The following is a 23,751-nucleotide window of genomic DNA, read 5'->3' as shown; positions in this document are numbered from 1 at the left end:
TATATTCTGCGTAAGAAATTATAGTGTAGTAGTTTATGCCCGCTGTTGAGTGACACTTCCTTCCTTACTGCACAGCATTTAGTCCACTGGTCGTATGTGATGGGGTGGCCTAAATCTTCCTCCCAATGTTTGCAGATCTTGTCGTCATTGACCGGAATCATTCCAGAGCATGTCTTGTTGCAGGGATTCTGCTTATACACAGAACTATGCGTAGAACCCCAGGACCTCAGTGAATTGTGGTGTACCAGAAACTCACCTCAGAACCCAGAACCCAGTATCCGGCTAGCATAAGTGTCCCATTCGTTATCCGAGATTTAGCTCGGCGGTCCCAATGAAAAGACAACCCAGAACAAGCGACTCAGTATACTCTCAGGAATGGTGGGAATCGGAAATACCTGTTCGTATATTATTCTCACATCAGTCCACAACAATAATCAACTGAGACACGGTGAAAATAAAAAGAGTTTATTTTTATAGACCACGTGTCCTAAGATGCAGTACTTTGGCTAATAAAAGCAGACAAATTATTAAAATCAAAACCATCAGCATCGTTACAATACCATAGAATATAAAAGGGGTGATCATGTTATAATGACAGTGGATACTACCACCTTCCCTTTACTAAGAAGCTAATATTATTATTAGGCTAGTAGAAGGTCTCTTAGGCTTGAATAGGGGACCCCATACCTCAAAGATCAGCTTAGTGAAATCACATCACAGGAGCATCAGGAGTCTTCTCGCAGGAAGGCTCGTCTTCGGTCTGAATAATAAACATGATGTCTGTGATATTAAAAGCACCAACTTTCAGGCATTTGCAGCTGCCCGTGTGTTATGGCTAAATAGTGGGTCGATCAACCTAGAGTGGAAAACATGCATTGTCTAACAACCCAGACTGTTTGTCACATCATGTACAGACCAAGGTCGCTGCGCAGAGCTCGGGCTGGTAACAACAGATTGCTTTCGTGTGAGGCAAAACTCGAGTCCGCAGTTTGTTTAAGCAATAACATGTAAACGCAGTGTCGTGTGCAAAAGCATCAAGATGGCTTTCTAACATCTAACGTGGTTGTGCTAACTTAACAATGTATGTACGTATTAAGGGAGTCCTCACTACATGCCCCCTTGATCGAAGCACTATACAATAGGCAAGAAAAATAGAGAACGCAGAGTTCAGATTCGATAGAGCAGAACAAGGCTTATTTAATTGAAAAACAAGTCATAGTTCAGGCAAAAGCCGAAAAAATGAAGAACGAAAAAAAATGGAGAAAAAACTAAAAAAAAAAAACAAGCGTTTGATGGGAAAAAATAAAAAAATGTTGCTGTAGGTAGCAGGCCCAAGGCATAGGCAATGTTCAAGACATGGGAGCAAAAACATAGTGGACGACAGTTCACTTAATCCATGAACGTATATGCAGCATACGTGGCAACTGCTTCCAACAAGAAATTGTTTGCAGAGCCACTAAAAGTCTCAGCCATCCAATTAAGTAAAGAAAAGGAACATACATGTTCTTCAATAAGCGGAGCCTCTAGCACGATCAGAGGACAAGCGAATTGTTCCTCCAGGTAGCTCATATCCAAGAAATCATAGGCAGCCTTTGCGATGTCCCAATTACCCAGGATACCATGCGCCGCACCACAGGCCATAATCCGAACACCAGAACAGGCAAACTCGTGAGACACTAAGGGCCTCATCAGTCGATCATAATCCGGCACCGGAGACACCGTGTTGGATAAGCACAAATCCAGAGGCCATTCAAAGGGACAATCTAGGCAGTGAAAGACAGGCTGTACGCAGGTGAAGTAGGAGTATCGGAAGGATAATCCATACGCCAGGCTCAAAGTCGCCAATGGCAGCGTACCATAATATTCAAGCATCCTGTCACGAAGAAGATGCAGACGGGACAGGCTGTCGTGTGGCACAGAAAGAGCAGCCATTCCGTAGTATTAAAAGCAAAAGCAGCACACCCGCCACCAGCGCCAGAATCCGCGGTACACCTCCAAAGACGCTCGAGAAAATAGAATGAAAAAATGCCGGAATCGCACCAAAAATTGTTTGGAAAGAGGTCACGAGGCCCGAGCCCACAAGTTTAAAAAAATGAGCCAGGCCGGTTGTGGACGAGGCATTGAAAATTGTTTGGATCAAAGCTCCAAAATGCAGGGGGAGGTCAGTATTCAAAAGCGCCTGTACCTCAGTGCGCGTATTTGCCACGTGAAGGACAAATGTTTCACGGGAGGAAGTCAATGGCACCTCCTTTTGGGACAAAAGAGCCCTTATTCTGCTCATCTTGTTGAACTCTGCTTTCAAGGTCGGAATCGAAGGCCAGATGGAAACATCCAGCCGCCCATGCGGGGGTGGAAATAGAACATTATTGCAGCAGACAACCCTCTGTGATACAGTTACTATATATGGGATTCCCACTAACATCCCGCAGCAAGCTTCATTGTTCAAAATTAAATAACTACCGTTTGCAAGCAGCGTGAAAGATGGCGTAATCACTGGCACTGGGATACCTTTCAGGACGCAAGCTAAATTCGGGGCCTGTATATTGCATGCACCGTGTAACTGAATGTGCCTACATACTACAGAAGGGTCAGGTGTCGTTGTACATTCCTCACCCTTCAGATAAACCTCAGTACCGTCTTTTGTACATCTATACGTAAAAGGGAGGGACCAAACCTCATGTATGAAAGCAGTACCCAGCTGTTCGTATCTACCCAGAGCATAGTGTTTCAAACAGGACGTAAACTTGAAAAGCGCGAACGGGAGAGTTATCAACCCATGTAATAACCACACGGCTGAATCCAATTCCGCCACAGAGAAAGGTAACGGCTCTAACTTTTCAATATGCAACAATGAATATGTAGCATCCTTCATGGACATGAACTGCTGCTTGTCAGTAAGGTTAAAGGGAAGAAATAAAGATGTTGTATTCAAATAGTCCCAGGGGACCTTCCCCGCCTTTAACGTTTGTAATGTCCATGCAAACTGCATAACAGAACGCAACTGGTTTTGACCATGATACAATACAGACACATCATCATGCACAATATCAACAATAGAAGAAACAATATTGTCCAATGTATAAATACGGGAAGAAAGAGTGCTAATGCTGTTATCAATAACTGCCAATACCTTTTCCATATTAGCCTGATCAATAGCTCTCAATCGTGAAGCTGCCTCAATTTGCGATAGTTTCCATACTTCGTTGTAAATAGCATATGCCCACCGTTTGGATCTGCCACCCACAGGACCTTTAACAAAATCATTCAAATGTATTTTGTCATGTAATCTTGATAAATTAACTTTGACAGATGCCAAGGTGGAATGACGCAGCCAGGATTGACATAACTTTCCTACAGAGTATGTAGTTACTGTATGTGACCACTCAAACCGAGGGTCCACTCTTTGCTGAGTATACCCCGGTTTCAGACCTAGAAAACGACGTTGACAGGTATCAGAACTGCTTTGCCAAACCAACCATCCATCACTACTAAATTTCGAAATATTGAAAGACGTATTGGAAACCAATGATTGCAAAGCAGGAAGGGACAGATCTGTGTGGTTACTCCAATTGGGGTAAGCACCCAGATCCGGCACAGAAGGTGACTTTAGTTGTTTAGAAGTGGCCAATCCGAAACAGGTGGTTTGGAAGATGGTTGAATTTAGAAACAACATATGATTTGGTACAAGACAGGCACGATGCAAAGCTTCAGTTCCCTGAACCTGCCACGGTTTGGAACCCCAAACCGACTTAAGATCAATAGTAGCCTTCCATAGATCATAACCTTTGATTGACAACTCATCCATAAAGGATTTAGAATAAAGCAATTTGGTGTGTGTCAGTCTAACCTTCGAGGCAGACTCAGGCATAACCTTAAAATAAAAGGATGCCGGGTCGGAAACACTGAAATCGGTAAAATAAGTATACTTATCAACTAATGTAGGTGAACTTCCGAAAGAGGGAGTGGGACAGTGTTCCCATTGGGTAAAATTTTAAAAATTTCTAAATGTATTCGCTTTATGCAGGAAGTGATTGCCATAATGCTGAAAACAATACTGCTCCGCATAATTAGCCGCATTCTCATATAAATCTTCAGCATCAAAAGCGGCATAATATTTCAAATCTGAAAACAGTGCTTCAATGGCGTGTACATCCCAATCATCAGAACGTATGTTCTGCTTAACCACATCACCCATAGAAACACGAAATACATTAGGTACATTAATGACCTCTGTAGGCCCATGAATTTGGAATTTAACAGCATCCCACGCGATTCCATCCAAGACGGGCCAGGCAGTAATATTCACAAAAGTCTGGTCCCTTTTCATGATGTGGGACGAGGAGTGGGGGGCCAAAGTTCCATTGATAAGTCTAATTGTAGATCTCTCTTTGAGATAGTGGCCATCCACCAAACGGAAAAAAACTATTACAAATCCAATGGACATAAACAAAAAAATACTGAAAAGCAACAACCAGATGTATGTCCAAGGGGTTATCAAAAAATGTCTTTTAAATCAGCTTGCAAAAACAGCAATGGTCGATGGGGGAGTTGAGGGCAATGAGTTAGTGTCAAAGGAGAAACGGGACTGGCCAAGCGCCGTAGATTGTAAAACAGGCGAGTGACCATGTGTAGGATAAGCATACTCAGTCTCGTCGGGCAAACCACCAGCCGGTGGTATTAACAAGGGATCAGTAACTGATTGCATCTCGATGGCAACATCAGACAAGGTGTTAGAAGCAGGCACCAACATTGAATTTCTTTGCATCGTCTGGCATGAAACTGCTGGAGTCAGACTAAGAAGTATCGGCCACTCGCTGAAGTTTGACATTGTCAATAGAGATGTACCTGTTTTCTTTTCGACCAGGAAGTGGAGGTAAAATGACTGTTCTTGTACCCTGCACTCCAAGCACTGGAACCGGTGCACGGTAAGAGGGGCCGAACTCCTTCTTGTTCTCCACTTTCTCACGGACCAGGTCTCCAACTCGGGGTAGCCAGCCGACTACTGGTATCTGAACCTCAGCTTCAGACGTGGAGGGCAAGTGTTCCTTCGAAAGAGTGTCTCTGGCTTCTTGTAGAGTCTGCAAAACAGCACAGTGATCATCTACGTCAAAGGGTGCGGTCGACGCCGCCATGTCTAGACCATCAAGGTCTGGAACAAACATTCTGATTCCGAAGAGCATCATGTACGGGGTCCGCCCACCCAGAGACCTCCTAGGGAGATTATTAAGTGCACGTTGGACGTTATACAAATGGGCTAGCCAGTTTCGGCCTGTGCCTAAAACACGTGCTGTCAATGATTGCTTTAAGTCACGGTTCATTTGCTCCACCACACTATTACCCTCAGGTCGGTAGGGGGACGAAAATTTGACTAGGACCCCCAAATTTCTCATAGCCTCCTTGTAAGCCTTAGAGGCGAACGCAGGGCCCTGATCAGAATGGAAGGTACCACACGCAAAAGTTCCCATAAAGACACGCAAATCCCTGATGACAGTCCGCGAGTCAGCACTCCTTTGTGGCCATACCCAAAGAAAACGTGTGCACGAATCCACTGCAACCAAGATATACTTGTACGCAGTATCAGAAGAAAAAGGACCGCAGTGATCTAAATAAACACAACCAAATGGCTTATTAGATATGTACAACTGTGTTTGTGGTGGGCGCGCAACAGTAGAAGGTTTAATCTGTTGGCAAATGTCACAATCAAGAACATAAGCACGCGCTTGTTTATATAAACCAAACCACCAGTAACGTTGTTGTAACAGAGAGATAGTAGCGGACACACCGGCGTGGGCTGACGCCAACCCCTCGTGCGCAGCTAGGATCAGTGCTGGTCAGCAGTCCGCGTTGGGAATAATTCTGTCACCAACGTCGTTAATCCTCACTAATGGGACGTTATCAGGACTTAAATGATAAATATAACGAGAAGGAAAACCCTTCGGGTAATCACTTCCCTTCTCTGTAGCAGCAATAGCTGCCAAGATGTCATCATCAATCTTACTTTTGGATCTTGTAACTGCTGCCACTAAGTATGTAGCCACTGCTGTTTTTGCTGCCTCGTCAGCCAAGCTGTTACCGACAGCATGGACACCAAGTCGTTGGTGACCAAGAGTGTGAATAACATTCACGAGAGGGAGACATTCTTCAAAGTCTGCCACTCGAACCCAAAGCGTTTTATGCTTAATTGTGCTACCTTTCGTGTCTCGATAATCATTCTGAGACCAGAAGTGTAAGTTGTCATTGTAGGACTGGACACAATAGAAGGAGTCACTTACTATAAGAGTAGTGACTCGGGGATCAGCAAACTCCAGTGCAAGCACCAGAGCCCGAAGCTCCGCTAATTGCGCGGTACAATCACCCAATGACTGCGTATGCACTGCATCAGATTGGAATTCACCATTTACGAATGTACCTACGACAATTGCGCAAGCCGCTGAATAAGCGTGCTTCGATCCAATCGCGGGCTGCGCCGAGCCGTCAGTGTATATGACACAATGGTATTCTTCGAGCGGGCGCAAAGACAGAGGAGCTGGATGAACGAATTCATACTGCAAGTACTCTTGAGTCTGTAATGAGGCGTCAAAGATATAAGTGACATCTGGCGACGTCAGTGTTGTGGCCCATTGTATCCACCGTGGATGCAAAGCTTTAGAATTTGGTACACTTGCTTTAGTCACTGCCTCTAAGGCAGGATACGGTGTTACAACCAGAATCTGTTTCCCATGTGACAGTGCGCGTTCCTTAAGGATCGCCATCTGCACAGCAGTCCGAACTTTTTCGACCGTGGAAAAACGTAATTCAGCAGAGGTGTACAAGTGTGATTTATACGCAATGGGGACTGTATCGCCCTCATTAAACGTCAAATACGTGAAACCCACTGCGCCTGGCACTATTCTTATTACCAGGTTAGTGCGGTTATCACGTGTCAGCAAGTATTGTGAAGCAAGGAGATCAGCCTGTAAAGACTGTAAAATAGCAGAGTGTTCTAGCTGCCAGCTAGACTTCGAAAACAAAAGTTGTACCAAGGCGTAAAGCGGCTTGATACGCTGGGCATAATCAGGAATGTACGTACGTCCGAAATTCAGAAAGCCCAGCAGAGATTGTAATTTCTTCAGCGTTGTAGGAGCACGTAAGCATGCGCACTTCTCCAGAAAGTGGGGAGCTAACCCCTTACCTTCATTGTTGAGCTCATAGCCCAAAAACAACACTGTATATTCCGCCATGTGAGACTTCGCAAAATTGAATTTGTAGCCATAGTCAGCAAAACTCACTATAATATTGTCGACTCGAGACAGATGTGGCATCAGCTCATCATCCGTGAGATAGATATCGTCAACATAGGAGTATGCGTCGGGGTCAATTCTTTCTAAGAGAGAAACCACGCGAGCGGAAAAGACGCCAGGGCTATTTTTGTAACCCATGGCTAATCTCGTAAACTGTTTTTGTTTGCCGCCCGAAGTAAACGCCGTCCACTGGCTACTCAGTGTGGACAGGTTGTGGCTAAAAAAGCCATTGGAAATGTCAAGTGTCGTTTTAAATCTTTTACGCACGAGACTGTCGACTAGTGCCGAGCTGTGTGTATTCTGTACCGCGCAGGTCCGGCAATGGGAGTTTAGGTGCCGGTAATCCAAAACTAAACGGTACGAGCTGTCAGGCTTCGTTACAGTGAATAAAGGGTTATTCATAGGGGACACACAAGTTTCGATAACACCCTGATATTCCAATTGTTCAAGGATCGCCGCGACGTGTGGCCTAGCTTCACGACGCATGGGATATTGGGGTTGAGGCTGGGGCATAGACCGCAATGGAATCTCATGGCAGGGGGACAACCGGTCCCATCCCACTTGAGTACGATACACCGCCGGCGCCAGCGCCCACTCTCCAGCGTACACTTCAGCTTGGTCCTTAGGCACTGTGTGCGCAAAGGACGGGAGGATCACCTCCTCCCCTCTAGGAGCTTCTAAAATGAAAGCTGGAGGCCAATCTGCCTCCGCTAGGAGGATATCATAGGTGGTGGTCAGATTATCCCAAAAAATCCCTTTTATTGTACGTTGTATGTCACCCTCAATTAATAAGAATATTTCATAAAGTCTGTCAGGGGGAGCCACTCTGGTGTCAGCTGTTTCAATAGTAACCAATATATCAGTTGCTGTCACCGCCAGAAATGGACGCAGAGCTTGACGGACTATGGTAATTTCCGCTGCGCTGTCCAGTAGCGTCAGCGCCCATGTCCGGTTCCGAAGCTGTGTCCGCACTATCTGAGGCATACCTTGCCGTCAGAGCCGCCACTTTCTTCTTCTGAAACGGGGGTCTTTGTCGTGCAAATTCGTCCTGCTTGCCTTTACCCTCAGTCTGTCGGGGCTGGTCACGTTGTTGTGGAGCACCCCGACCTTTGCCACCGCCTCCGCCACCGGACTGTGTAGCCGATGTTTCCTGTGAAGAACGAGGAGAACGTTGTTCAGAAACCTGAAATCTATCAGGAGACTTAATAGTAGCACGATCTCGCAGATCATAAGTGCGTTCACTACTTGACTGAACGGGAGAGGCAGGCCGAGAGCCCTGTTTCTGCTGCTGCTGCTTTCCCTGTTGTTTAGACCGCCAATTTTGTTTTGGAAAACTTGGTCGGTCGTCCTTACCAGAGGCTTCCGCCTTACCCTGCTGCTTTAGATCGGGAGTTTTGATCACAGGCTTAACTCCTAAAGAGCTACGACCCAAATCTCTGTAAGCACCCGAGATTATCTTCGCAAATTCCTGCGGCTTGTCCTCTTCAGCAACTTTCTTTAGTTCATTACGAACCTGGAACTGCAAAGCATCACCCTTAAGGTTTCCCATTATCATGGTAGCCACCAGGTCAAACTGTCCGAGGAGCCGCATCCCTAACTCTATCGCAGACTCCGCACCGTGGTTCTCTTGAACACGTTTAATAACGGAGGGCAGCATTAACATAGACGGAGTACCAAAGCACTGCGCGTACGTCGCTGCAAAGACCTTACCCCAGTTAACACAATCATCTATGTTGGGGACCAAGTCTTTAGGCAAACTAATGGTAAGGATCCTGTGTTTCTCCGCAGGAGATGTATTCGGGTATACCGCTTCTATTTGGTCAAATTTTTCAGCAAGCCAAAAGGGAAAATCATCCCTTGTTTGGGGGCGCTTGCCCATAACAGAATTAACCATAACAGGACTAATGACCACCGCGTGGTGATCAGTAGGTTGTCCCGCAACAGCAGGTGCCCCCGCCTGCACAGTGCGCGACACATACTGCACTAACGCCCTATAAACTGTTATAAGGGCAGTGTGTAGTACACGCAACTCAGCCACCGTCACTGTGAGGTAACGGGGATGAGGCGTAAATCCGGCTAGTACCGGCCAAGTGGCCCCCGCAATTGATAAAGGGCCCATTCTCGGCGGTATAACCACATGAGGAAGGGCGCCATTAAACCAAATCTGATGCTGCCAAGCAGATATTGGTATTTCCTGTGTCCTATACGGCGTATAGTTCGCTGGCATCGCAGTGGCAGTGTAAGAATGAAAGGTATTATCGCCCTCACTTACTGCCGGAATCGTCACCCAAGAGTAGAATAACTCAAAAGGATGAGCCGCATCGGCTCCCACCACAAAGATGACGTTCATGCCAGTGTCCGGCACCCCATACTGCGTCAAATGACGTTTCAGAGCTGCACGGCTATGCGCCGCAATATCAACTGCCATAAGGACAAGCTACACTCAAATTAATCAGTAGCACAAGGGTTCAATAACCTTTTTAATGATCAAGCTTGAAGGAACCTATATCAAAAGAACTAGGTAGGTTTAAATCCGTCAGACTTGCTATCCGGAAACAAGAATGAGGGTATTGTGGACTAATATAAGCACTACTAAGGCGTTTCAACTCATAGACCAAACGTTAGGTGCGCCATGTTGCAGGGATTCTGCTTATACACAGAACTATGCGTAGAACCCCAGGACCTCAGTGAATTGTGGTGTACCAGAAACTCACCTCAGAACCCAGAACCCAGTATCCGGCTAGCATAAGTGTCCCATTCGTTATCCGAGATTTAGCTCGGCGGTCCCAATGAAAAGACAACCAAGAACAAGCGACTCAGTATACTCTCAGGAATGGTGGGAATCGGAAATACCTGTTCGTATATTATTCTCACATCAGTCCACAACAATAATCAACTGAGACACGGTGAAAATAAAAAGAGTTTATTTTTATAGACCACGTGTCCTAAGATGCAGTACTTTGGCTAATAAAAGCAGACAAATGATTAAAATCAAAACCATCAGCATCGTTACAATACCATAGAATATAAAAGGGGTCATCATGTTATAATGACAGTGGATACTACCACCTTCCCTTTACTAAGAAGCTAATATTATTATTAGGCTAGTAGAAGGTCTCTTAGGCTTGAATAGGGGACCCCATACCTCAAAGATCAGCTTAGTGAAATCACATCACAGGAGCATCAGGAGTCTTCTCGCAGGAAGGCTCGTCTTCGGTCTGAATAATAAACATGATGTCTGTGATATTAAAAGCACCAACTTTCAGGCATTTGCAGCTGCCCGTGTGTTATGGCTAAATAGTGGGTCGATCAACCTAGAGTGGAAAACATGCATTGTTTAACAACCCAGACTGTTTGTCACATCATGTACAGACCAAGGTCGCTGCGCAGAGCTCGGGCTGGTAACAACAGATTGCTTTCGTGTGAGGCAAAACTCTAGTCAGCAGTTTGTTTAAGCAATAACATGTAAACGCAGTGTCGTGTGCAAAAGCATCAAGATGGCTTTCTAACATCTAACGTGGTTGTGCTAACTTAACAATGTATGTACGTATTAAGGGAGTCCTCACTACAGTCTTATACAATTTAGATATGAGATGAACCCCACTCTCGTTTTCAATGACGAGCGAAAGCGGAGTGAACGAGTCCGGTTCAATGGGAAAACCAGGCAGCGTGGCATGCAGAGCTGAACGAATCCGGCCTAGTACAAAGCTGTCCATAAATGTGGCGTCATGGAAGCGGACATTCTCTGTCGCCGAGAGGATGTGACCATCCGGGTACAAACCACCCCGTTTAGAGATATCAAATTTGGCCAAAGTGCGCTGCACCAGTTTTTTTACCAGTGATTGGCAGCCAGCGGGCGTTGGGGACAGGAAGAGCTGAGGAATACAGTGTGGAGGCGCCAGTGACTCGTCGCAGCTTATCCCAGGCCCAGCTGGTAGTGGAAACAGTCTGGATATCATTAGGGTCTCTGGGTATGCCCTTGGGTAACACAGTGGATAACTGCTCGGAAAGGACGAAATCCGCCTCTAGGCGAAGGCAGGGAATCCTAGCGTCAGGGTGGAACCATGCGAAGGCATAGCTGCATTGGGCCACCAGATAATACAAGTGGAAATCCGGCACCCCGAACCCTCCCTTCTCGTATTGTAGAGTGAGCACTTGCCAGCGCACACAAACCTGTTTGCCAGCCCGACCCCCCCCCCCCCCCCCCCCCCCTCCCTCGACCAATCTGATGAGGTGTGACCGCAACGTCAAGAAGAAACTGTTCAGGAGGGGTATAGGAATATTGTTGAAAAGATATAAAAATTTAGGGAGCACCACCATCTTAATGACCACACCTCTGCCGGCTATAGACAGTGGCAACCGCAACCATCTTTCCACTTGAGCCTCGGGGGCGCTGATTGCCTGCCCATAATTGTGGCGAAGAATCTGGGTGGTATCAAGATGGATGTGAATGCCCAAATACTTAACTGAGTCTAGTCATGTTCAGATTTGGCCCATATTGTCCTGGGCATTTCCTTAACCCTCCACCCCGCAGGCCACAACTACCAGCAGCCCTCACTGCTGGGAGAAGGACTACCTCAGTTTTTCCTGCTGTTTCCACCACTGGCCCTATTTAGAAGGCGCCCGCTCCCGCATCACAGGACTTCCTTGACCCTCCACCCTGCAGACCAGAACTCCCAACTGCCTTAACTACTGGTAGTGAGACTACCTCCGTTTATCCCGCCTATGCTATTTAGGGGCCTGCTGTCCCTGCGCTGCCTGCTGCCCTGTCCCTGCACTGCCTGCTGTCCCTGCGATGTCTGTTCCAGGTCCCTTCCCAGGGCATCCAGGACCACTAAGACCACGCAACTAGGCCTCCAATGGAGACCACCACACGGCCACGCAGCAGACTCTCCACCAACGCACCTCCGGTTGGACAACGCCCAGCGCCAGGACCCCTAGCCCTCCTGCCACCCGACGGTACACCACCAAGGAACACCTGGACCCCTGATGCCGAAACAGCTGCGTCTCCTCATACTCCCCACGATCCACTAAAGTACCCTTCACAAGCCGACACTGCCACTTCTCCTGGACACAGCCTTGTAAGGTCCAATACACTACTGCCCGCAAGACCAAGTACTCCCCTCAACTGCTCTACTGTATCTTTCTCAATGCCCACTAACTCTGAAAACACACCAGGGAAATCTGGAACACCATCAGCACCCTCTCCACAGATATTGCCTTCATCACCAAAACGTATCTCAACCCCCTCCTCAAACCCCGACATCACCACTGCCACTCCCAAAGGCTACAAGATGATAAACTGAGTCGTGCCTTCAAACAAAGCAGAGGTATTTCCATCCTCTTCAAGGGAACCATTGAATAAACCATCACCAACGACTACCTCTCATAGAACACCTCAACTTCCTACTACAAAGTGACACAAAGACCACCATAAGAGGAACCCTTGCCTACAGACCCCCAGGACCCTAAGCATTCTGTGACTCCATTGCTAACCTCATCGCCCCCCTAGCAATCCACTCTCAGCACTACATCCTACTCAGGGACCTCAACTTCCACATCGACGACCCCACCCTCCTGGAGAACCTAAATAACATCGACCTTACCCAACTGGCCACCAAACCCATGCTCCAAGCCGGACACACAACTGACACCATTTTCACTTCCAGCGACAGAATCAGATTCAGCCACAGAAACCACCTGGACCGACCATACCATCATGCACTTGTCGTCAACGACTCTCATCACACTATCGCCGTGCATCAGATCTCCTCCCAATGCAGCTGGCACTGGGTAACCGGAACTCAGTGGTCACATGCCCTCACCACCTCCCAACCCAAGGCCTCAACAGTCCTCAACCAGACTGTCCAGAACCTCGCCATCTGGATCACAGACCGCGCTGACAGCCGCCCCACTGAAATCTACAATATCCAACAAGACCTCCAAACATGCTAGCTGGTACACCCCAAAACTTCAGACCACCTAACGCAGTTGCCACCAACTGGAGAAACCCTCAGCAACTATTACTGGCACATCAAAGAAGCCAAGAAAGTAGCCATCACCACCCGCAACGACAACCACACAAAGGAACTCTTCAAAATAGTCAAATAATTCTCCAGCTCCACAGCCTTAGAGAACACCATCCACCCCTTCCAAGAACTCTGCGATATCCTCTCACACTACTTCCACAGCAAGATCACCAACATCTACGTCAATTTCAACATCCAGCTCGCCACCCCCAACCCCAATGACCTCAAGCAACCAGCGAACACCAGCCAAACCATTACCACCTGATCACCGCTCACCGTCTTGAGCGCCTCAGCCGTCATGTCTTCCATCCAGTCTAGGGCACACACCGACCCCTGCCACCACCCCCACCTCTAGAACCTCTCAACGAACCCTATCCACAAACAACTCACCAGCATCCTCAATACCTCCAACTCTACAGCAACCTTCCCAGACAGATGGAACCATGCAGACAACAGACCCCTCCTAAAGAAAGCCTCTGCTGACTCCAACGATCTCAAAAGTTATTGTGTGATCACCCTACTCCTCTACCTGGCCAGAGTACTCGAGAAAGCCATTAACCAGCAGCTCACCGAATTCCTGGAACAGGACCACCTACTGGATGCCTTTCAATCAGGATTCCGTGCCAACCATAGCACTGAGACAACACTTATTGCCACCACAGACGACATTAAAACACTCCTCGACCGTGGAGAAGCTGTTCCTCCCCGCGGTATTCCACACAGTCTCTACAACATAGGCATACAGCAAGACGTTCTCAAGTGGTTTGCTTCCTTCCTTACAGGATGCATGCAGAGCATCCGACTTCCTCCCTTCCCCAACTCACCCAAAGACGTATGCGGATGCACGCAGAGCATCCAACTTCCTCCCTTCCCCTCCGCACCCAAAGACCTCATATGCGGAGTACCACAAGGATCATCCCTCAGTTCCAAGGACTCAACATAATCTCCTACGCAGACGACACTCAACTGATCCTCTTGCTCACCGAGGACCCCTCCAACACCTGCCAAAATCTGGAATGACCTTCCTCTCCAGCTTCGCACGGTAGTCTCGCTGGCTGACTTCAGAAAGAAACTCAAGACCTGGCTCTTCGGAGGAGACACAGCGGCCAGATACCTGTGGGGGTGACAGTGTCGCGCTTTACAAATGCTGTTTGATTGATTGAATATAGCACTGTAATTCTCCAGAGACCTAAGCATAATTAGTGTTTTTTTAAATGGTTAACTGTGCTTAATTGGTTCTAGATAATATTAAAAGATATGCTTGTAACAATCTTGCAAAAGTCTGGGCAAATGCAACGCAGTTTGTTTGAAGGAAAACAATACAACATATGCAAGTCGATATTGCATTTTTAACATGAAGCAATGGATTTTACAAGTGTATTCATGCTGTTTATTCCTTTTGGGTACATAGAGAATCTATATTTGGTTGAAGCGTTTATGAGAGAGACTTGAGGCTTCTGTTCTAGGCAGCTTTGTGTGAGCATTTCTATATTCCTACCCGGAGTATCTTGCCCTAGTGAAACCTTGGGGAATAGTTGTTAAAAATGAAATAAACAGTTTGTTCCTACGATTACACATTTAGATTCCTAATTTTCATATATAATGTTGCCTAAATCTTATCGCACACCTCTTGCAGACTGTCTTTTTTTAATTTTGTTTTACTCTTGGTTATCGATTATAATTTCTATTGCTTTGGCTGCCCAAACATTTTGTTTCTTGATTTCAATTCAGATCTTTCTCATTCCTGTTGGTCTGCTCCACTAGAACAACCTCCTGCTCAGCTGAGAGTAGATGCCCCCTAAATGTATTACTAACAACCCTCGAGAACCATCTCCTAAGACTGTAAGACCCCTTCTGGCCCTGCACTTACCAAGGGTGCCCTCAAACCACTGAATAGCTGAGCTCATCTCTATTCTTAATAGAACTATGTGTATTGATTTGAATGTGTCCAACTGTTCAGCAGTGTAATCTTCAAGTTCTTTTTAAAATAGCTTTTACTGTAATGAGTTATATGTGTGTATGTATGTGTGTGTGTGTGTGTGTGTGTGTGTGTGTGTGTGTGTGTATATATATATATATATATATATATGTGTGTATATCTCAATGTCAGCCGGAAATTACTCCTGCAAGCAGGGATGAAACCTTATTAACCATTAGTTAGCATCAAAAACTATTTAATTTTCACATTTCAATCCGTCTTTCTTGCTCAAACCACAGTTCCTATAATGCGCTGAACTGCATCCAACCTAGATTTTCGCCACTCCAGTTCTTAATTCCACAGTTTAAAGCACCTTCAGCCACTTCAAACATCATTGCACTTTCATTGCCTCAAAAGAAATTAATTTCATATAGGGCAGAACAGTAATTTACTCTGTGAACCATCAAAGGCGCAATCTCTGCCAGTTCACATGCGTTTGTCACAGAAAGCTTTTCACTTCTTCAAAGCAATCTCTGCAAAATATTTCCATCCATGCTCCCTGCATACACGGAGTAAACTTCCTCCGCATATCCTAGCGGACAGATAAATGTTTCCAAATTCAGTATGTCTCGAGCTGTCCTCCTGTCTTATGTTGACAGTGGCCTCTCACCTCGATTCAATTGTCTTTGACTCCATTCCGCATCCGGCGGGCATCCAATTCAATGTAAATTGAAACGCGAAATGAAGATGACGTTGAACAGGACGCCCTGCCTGGCAGATCGGGGCTTGTAAGCAGGCGTCCCTGCTAATATATTCCAGCCAGAAATTACCCCTGCATCCAGGGATGAAACGAGCCCACCAGCCGGTAAGTAGCGTTGAAACTTCATTTATTAGAAGAGAATTCCTTGCATAAGGCGTTTCGACCCTCCTGGGTCTTAAACCTATGCATCATGTGAGATGACATTTCAATGAAATGTGTTAATGAAATCGTTTTTGATGCCAACTAATGGTTAAGACTGTCTAAATATATTACGGAGTACTGCTACTAATGACCATGGTACCCAAAATTAAGGACTACTATAGCTTTAATATGTTATGAAAAGGCAGCTGTAGTCCATCTTCAATGTATAGAGTTTTGTCTAGAGAAAGAAGGGCAACTGACCATCTCACATGATGCATATGATTAAGACCCAGGAGGGTCGAAACACGGTATGCAACAAATTCTCTGCTAATAATTGAAGTTTCATCCCTACTTACCAGCTGGTGGGCGTGTTTTATTTCTGGATGCAGGGGTAATTTCTGGCCAGAATATATTACCGGTGATGCCTGCTTACGAGCCCCGATCTGTCAGGCAGGGTGTCCTGTTCAGAACCACCTTTATATATATTTTTATTATATATGTTACCTACTGGTGGTCGCCAGTAGGTAGTTCTAGTTAGGACCAAGTTTCCATAGGAAGAGCATTTCTTGTTTTGCTTATAACTTTGGCATCGTTTGATAAGTCTTCATGAAATTTTCCAAACTAATTCTTCATATCCGCTCCTATGTGGGAAGTTTGGGGGTAATTCGTCAAGGGGGGGGGGGGGGGGGGGCGAGAAAAAAGGGGGGTCCCAAAACGTGTTTTCTCCATGTTAATTTCCATAGGAAACTTTAGACAAGGCTACAGGTCGAACAGGTGAACGGAATTGCCCCAAATTTGGCAGGGAGAAGGGTCTTTGTCTAGAAAGCACGCTTCCGTTTATTTGGTGTAAATTCGTTCAGTAGTTTTGGAGAAATATCTAAATTTACAGATATCGATATTTGGGAATTCTGCCATCTGATTGGCTGAGGCGTTACAAGCACTAGCTTGCTGCTTATTGGTTGTGAGCGCTGCGAGCGGTTGCAACTAGGAAGTGTTGGCCGCCATTTTGTGATTCCATTGAAGCGAGTAAGGGGGTGAAAGGACGAAAAGAGTAGGAAACAGAAGGATAGGAGCACTGTAACCTCTGTGGGGGGAGTGCGAAGCGAAGTAGTCACACCTACCGGTCTGAAAGTGCGGTGTTGCTCAGAGTGACATGGTGCTGAGATGAGATGCTGCTACAGTCTGTTATGAAACCTAGAGCCTAAACCGGGAGGTCATTACTGTAAAGTGAAGTGCTCTGGTGTTCGTAGGATACCTGTGGAAGTAGTGTTAGTAGGTGTTTATACCATACAGGGAGTGAGAATCCAACTACTGAGCTCTACCTTACGTTTATACTATACCGGAAGTGGGAAGCGAAGTACTACGCCTACCGGTGTGAAGACTCGGTGATCAAACCGAGCTGATTGTTGTAAAGGGATGGGCTGTGGGCTCTGTAGCATACTGGCCGCTGTAGTATAACTGTAAGTAGTGTTAGTATGCGTTTATACTGTACAGGGAGTGGGAAGCGAACTACTCACCCTTACTGGTCTGAAGACTCTGGGATTAAACAGTGAGCTCATTGCTGTAAAGTGATGTGCTCTGTGTACTATTTCAATGTAAGTCATAGTACAATGTTAGTATGTAATGATACTATAATGTAAGTATGTAATGTTAGAATGTAGGGCTGTCATGCGGGGAATCTTGGGGAGTTTGTACACTGTGCTGGAGGAGACGGATGCCTTGGTGTCTGGTCCTGTTGGTTGCTGTTTAAGCTGTCTTCTTTTCCTGCAATAAATCTACTTATCAGATCCACTGCTGTCTTCCTGTTCACTACATAAATTTGGCGACGAGCGGGAGAAGGTGAAAAGAAGGCAGCACTCACCAAGATTTTGCGCTTGCTTGCGTTTTGCTGATGACCCGTTTCCTTCGTGGATCTGTTTCTACTCATCCCAGGGTCGTCGGCTGATCGAACTATGTGATCCTACCTCTGGTAGGATTTATATTTTTGTATTTTGGGCTTCCTCTGCCTCTTCACTACACTCTGGTTGCTGTACCACACGTGTGCAAGTGGTGTTAGTATGCATTTATACTAATTCTGTAGTTATGCATTAAACAAAGCATCATGGTCCCATGGAGCGCCACCTCCCAGGCGCAGGTCATACAATGTCCCGGGGTGTGCAAGCGCGGGACATTTATGTTTGCTATTACAGGGCGGGAGCATTGCTTGCACCCTGTGATAGTAAATTCTTGTTTGCCTCGTTGAAGCGAGAGGAGGAAAACCTCGTATTGTTTCAATAAAGCGGAACTGGATGATAAAAATGGAGAAAAGAAAAATGAAGGGGGGTCTCACCCGTTCATTTAAATGAGCCTACTGGTGGGTAATGTTCCGGAGCCAATCCTGTTATTATATTGCGGGGTCTCTGCAGCACTGGGGATCTTAATCTCACATGTAAATTAGGCGCGGGAGGGCACAGAGACGTTTCGTAGACTAGGGGATCGACACCTCCCCGGGTATTGTTTACGAATTGTTCGGGGGGTTTCGAAGCCAACTCAAGACCGGGTATCGGCAACCTCCGGGGCTTTATTTAAATATGCAAGGTAGGCCTCGCCAGTCCTTGAAGCCTCGTTGGCCCTAGGCAGTGCCTTATTGGTTCTGAAATCACACAAGCAGTACTCATGGTGTTATAAAGTGATACACTCAAAGAACTCTTGCTGTTGTACAATTACCCAGGCTTCCTTTATGTAATAGTCTGTTGGTTTATATTTGGTAGGTGCACCGGAAAATTAAACAAAATTTCCCTTGTAACCTACTATCAACCGCCGATTTTCACAATAAACTACAGACAAGTGTTGTCAGAAAAAGAAGACCCATACACTCAGTTATTTATTGGTTAAAAAAAAAAACTTTTATTAACACAACACAAATAAATGGAAATGTAACTTTATTCGAACAACAGTAAAACATGAAAGAAGTGGGTGGGACTCCTCTGGAAGCTGCGTACAAAACCTGCAAGACAAAAAAGAAACATAAGTATGTGTGCCATGTCTAAGAGAAAAAGAAAGGTAGTGAGAATGAACGGAGGAAAGTGAGAATGGGACAGAGAGCGAGTGGGTGGAAGGGAGGGGGGGAAGTTTGAACAGAGGGAGGAGGAGACAGAGCGCCGGCCTACTGCACCCAGCCCTCACTGTTCACCTCCCGTCACCTGTGTGTCTGGGACGCTGGGGTCTGCGAGAAAGAGTGCGGTCCAGCAAGTCCTTAAAATGAAAACGAGATATGATTGAGGGCAGAGATTACATTATTATCTATAGCAACAACGCTTGCCTGCACCTGTGCTACGCACCGAGGCTTCACCGTTCACCTGCCACAACCGGTGTGTCCAACGACGCACCGGTGCGAGCTCCGACTCCAGGGTGGCACAGCAGAAAAAGTGTTTTTTCCGGTGTTTTTGGAACGTTTTGCTTTTATTATTGTTTGCTTTCTGCACTGATAGCACTTGGTATATAGACAGTGTCCGTATAGTGTCTGAGGTCCAAATAGATTTTTGCAAATTAAACTTATTGTAGTACACCATACAATACTTCTTCAATGAGTCTTTGGTCATGTGCGCTCGCTCTTTCTTTTCCATGTAAACTTCTGTGAAAAGGCCCTCTCAACATTGACACTTGGGCCAGCCAACGCCAAAATAGCCAGTACACAATTTGATAACTCTGGCCACTGACATTTCTTTCCATGACAATACTGGTACACTTGAAGATTGCGATTCTCAGGGCAGGTTCTGCAACATTTGAGTTGAGCTGGGCGTTTATGCCCTCAGAGTTATTGAGGCGGTCAATAATGAAGCAGCACTTTTGAAACTACGGAGGAAATTTCCCTTTACTGAAGGGATCTAGAACTTGCACAGAGTACCACAGTGAGGTTTCAGTGACTTCAAATGCCACTGATGGTGAAGGGACAATTCTATGCATCATTGCAAGCCATTTCTCATACTTTGTAAAATAAACGTTCCTGAATTGCTCTTCAATATTGCTTTGCTTACCAAGTGGCAAGCACTCTAACATGGAACATGTTGCAGTGCTAAAGTCACTAAAGGTGTTGCCCAGCCTACTCTCAAGGAGATGTTTCCCATCTACACCATTTTGCTGAACACTTGGCCGACCAGGGTTTTTTCAGACTCTATTTTTTTTTTTAAATGTCCACTACAGCAGTTATGTATTCCTGTAAAAATCTAAGAATGCAGTAGAGTGTACTTTTCTCACATCACTATGCGACCAAAGATCCTCACATTTATTGCCTTTGTCATCATCACTCAGCAAAAATTCTGTAATTGGTTGCCACATGGATAATATAGCATTCATAGCCCCTTGGACTGAGTACCATCAGCTAAGGAACACAGTTGGGATAACTCTTTCTTTGCTGCCACACAAAGCACGAAATTATAAATATTTGCGTTTTAGTTCCTGTGCATAAGAAAACTGTGCACCAGAATGGACTAAAAAGTCAATAGCATCCCTCATTAACTCTTGAGATTGTAAAGATGCTTTCAGCATATCATCTAAAAAGCGGCAAGGATGTCTTTCAGGGAATCACTTCAGCTCAGGTATCAAGTTTGACAGGTCATCACACAACTTTTTCATATACGTAGCTGAATCACTAAATACAAACAAAATCACTCCAATCTTTGTTGAACTTGGAAAGAACCTTTTTTGCAGAGCATTCCAAGTGACACTGCGTTCCATGTTTTCCAGAAGTCTGGTGTCATGTTTTTACCACTATCCCAGATGCTTGATCTTTTTACATATACTTGTCACTATACCTTGCATTGAATGTTTGAAGCCTGAGGCGTTGGCAATTCACCTACTATCAATACTGACCCACTAGAAACTGGAGGCTGATGTATTAAGGGCTTTTACCCATTCTCTGTGGGTAAATGTGATGACACATATTAGGAAAGATGAAACCAGCCATTTTACCTATCAGTGAAAGAATCCAACACAGCCAAAATATCAAATATGATTTTGATATTTCCTTATTCTCTACAGTTTATAAAATAATTAAACAAGACCTAAAACATGCTTCTTCAGACCAAAGACCACAAAACTGAAAAAAAGGAAGAAGAAACAATATTTTATTGGCATCCCTAAACATCAAAACTCAAGCAGAATAATGCTAGCCCAGTCTTTCTTCCTGCTAGCTTGTATAACAAAGTTACATTGTATTGGCTCCTTCAGGAAGAATAAAAATGACCCTTTCACTCTTTTTCCTTACTTTGAATGACATTTAGTTTGTGGTTGTGCAGGTGTTTTTTCAGTGTTTATATATTTTCACTGGTGAGGGCTATTTCTCTTTCAGTGGGGTTTTATCAGTTATTATAGGTTTAAACCTAAAACCCCACAGCCTAATTATGTTATGCCAACGTTCACATACAAAGGAACAGAGCGCATGGTAGAAGCACAATGTGCACGTGTAATGCAGTGGCGCAAGCCTGTGTGCATGTACACTTAGTAATCAGCTCACTACAGTGCCCCAAAAGCCAACGCCACGTGTCTGTAGGGCAGCGCAACATCAGTTGTTCGCACCTTTGCACACAGGCTGATGCACCCCACCCCTACCGCAGCACTGTGCTCAACACGTGTCTGTAGGGCAGCGCTGCCCGGTGGCTCAGGCCTACTGTACGGTCCAGCAGGTCCTTAAAATGAGACAGACATGTGACTGAATGAGGTCATAGAACACATTAAGCAGGTCAATATCGCTTGTTTGTACCTGCGCAACCAGGCTGATGCACCCCACCCGCAGCATTGCGCTCAATTGCAGCCCCTGTGCACCCAGGCCCCACTGCTCACCTGCTGTCATTGTTGTGTCCAAACACCACGAGCAGCAGTGTTCACAATTCAGGTGCAGTGTTGATTGCGACAATGGTGTATGCCTTATAGATCCTTTTTTTAATTGCGCATTGTGATATGCGAGGTGGATGCAGCCATATCACCTGAGGCAGTGTAGAAGAACTGGGACATGTGACGTCGTCGTTATCCTATTTATACGTATGCAAAGTGGGCTGGGCTTGCGTACACCAGGCGAGCGTAGGGGTGTGAATAATAGTTCCGGGGATCTGGGCGTTGTTCAGTTCCTGTCTGGCCAGGAAGTGTACTTATGTGTGTTTCTGTTGCAGTTTTGACGTCGCAGAATGCGCAATTTACATTAATGTAGCATGTACCGGGAGGGCGGCAACTATCGCTAATGAGATGCTGTTCGAAAACATCACATGTCGTTGTCAAGGTTGTGGATATGCGCAGATACTCATGTCAATGGTGTGCGGTATTATTGAAAGTGTTGCTATCGCGAAGCACACACATGTGAATGTGCTCCGATGGAGGGAGGATCAGCATTGAGGCTACGTCATAAATAGTGATAACGTTCATTATAGTCAAGCAATGCATGCCAAACTTGAATCTGAAAGACTCACATATGACACACTACTATACTGGTAAAGCCTGACAACAGAGAATACGTCAATACAAATGTACACATTACTGTTTACTGTTTGTCACGTGATCTAGGATGTGCACTCTGCCCGTGGCTGATGATACCCCTTCGGGCCAGCAATACCCAAGCTGAAAGGCAGCACAATAATGCGCGCACACACACCAGGGGCATCGTGTAACACACATTTGATTTTTGGTGTAACGTTTGAGATGCATGGCCATCACACGTGGAAGGCTAATGTACAGACCACGAATATTGATCAAGATGATCGTTGCATGCTGTGTGTAGTAGAAGATATGTCTACACAGCAAAAAAACTTTTCAAAAAAGCTCTCTAAGCAGAAGGGGTGTGACTCATCAAACGCTGTAGAGAGAGTGACTAAAATGGGTGGGGTCCTCCAACTGTTACAATGGAAATGTTATGAACTAATCCAATGCTTTTTTTAAGGTCACATGGCAATCGCGCATCGATGGCGCAAGGGGGCCGCACCCGACAAGATTTTGAGAAAATATGTTTATCATAATATAAGTTTATTACCGTTAGAAATATATAAATGTTTAAACTATTTTAGATTATCGCTTGCTCTCATATACAGTTTAAAGTTATTTAGATATAGTTTTGAGACATAAAAAAAAACGAGTGAATGGCGTACCCGGCGTGACACCATACGTCTGACATAACACAGGGCCTGGCAGCGTGCACTCGTCTCATACGCAACGCGCAGCGGGCGCGACCCCCATACGTACATGACTTAACACGTGGCTTGGTACTGCGTACCCGTCGCATACCTGTGTAGCAGCTGGCGCAAACTCATACGTATATGATGGGACGCGGTGCCACGAATCCGTCGGATACGAAATGTGCATCCTTTACGAGTTTAGCAATATGGCAAGTAGGATTCGCATGGTGATGGAGCTTGGTACACTACCGGTATGGGAGTGCAGTTTTCTCAACAAAAAAAAAATATATACATATTTTTTGGGAAGATATAAACCATTACTTAATTTTTAAAGTTAAAAAAAAAAAAAGTATAATAGAGTTCCAAAATATTACAACAACAAAAATAGAAAAAATATAGGTTTTTTAAACATTAAAATATGAAATTAACATTTAAAAAACCTTCGAAATTCACTGAATAAACCATAGGTTTTACAGACGTTATA

At 45.4% G+C, this 23,751-nt stretch overlaps 1 protein-coding gene across 4 annotated transcripts in view; it reads left to right on the top strand.

Moving 5' to 3' along the window:
• The window catches only part of SLC35A5 (solute carrier family 35 member A5), a 143,799-nt gene that overhangs the window by 70,528 nt on the left and 49,520 nt on the right, over positions 1 to 23,751 (top strand). The window lies entirely within an intron of this gene.

Source organism: Triturus cristatus, chromosome 8 (assembly GCF_964204655.1).
Source record: "Triturus cristatus chromosome 8, aTriCri1.1, whole genome shotgun sequence".
NCBI lineage: Eukaryota > Metazoa > Chordata > Amphibia > Caudata > Salamandridae > Triturus > Triturus cristatus.
This window is presented reverse-complemented; position numbering and strand designations above follow the sequence as displayed.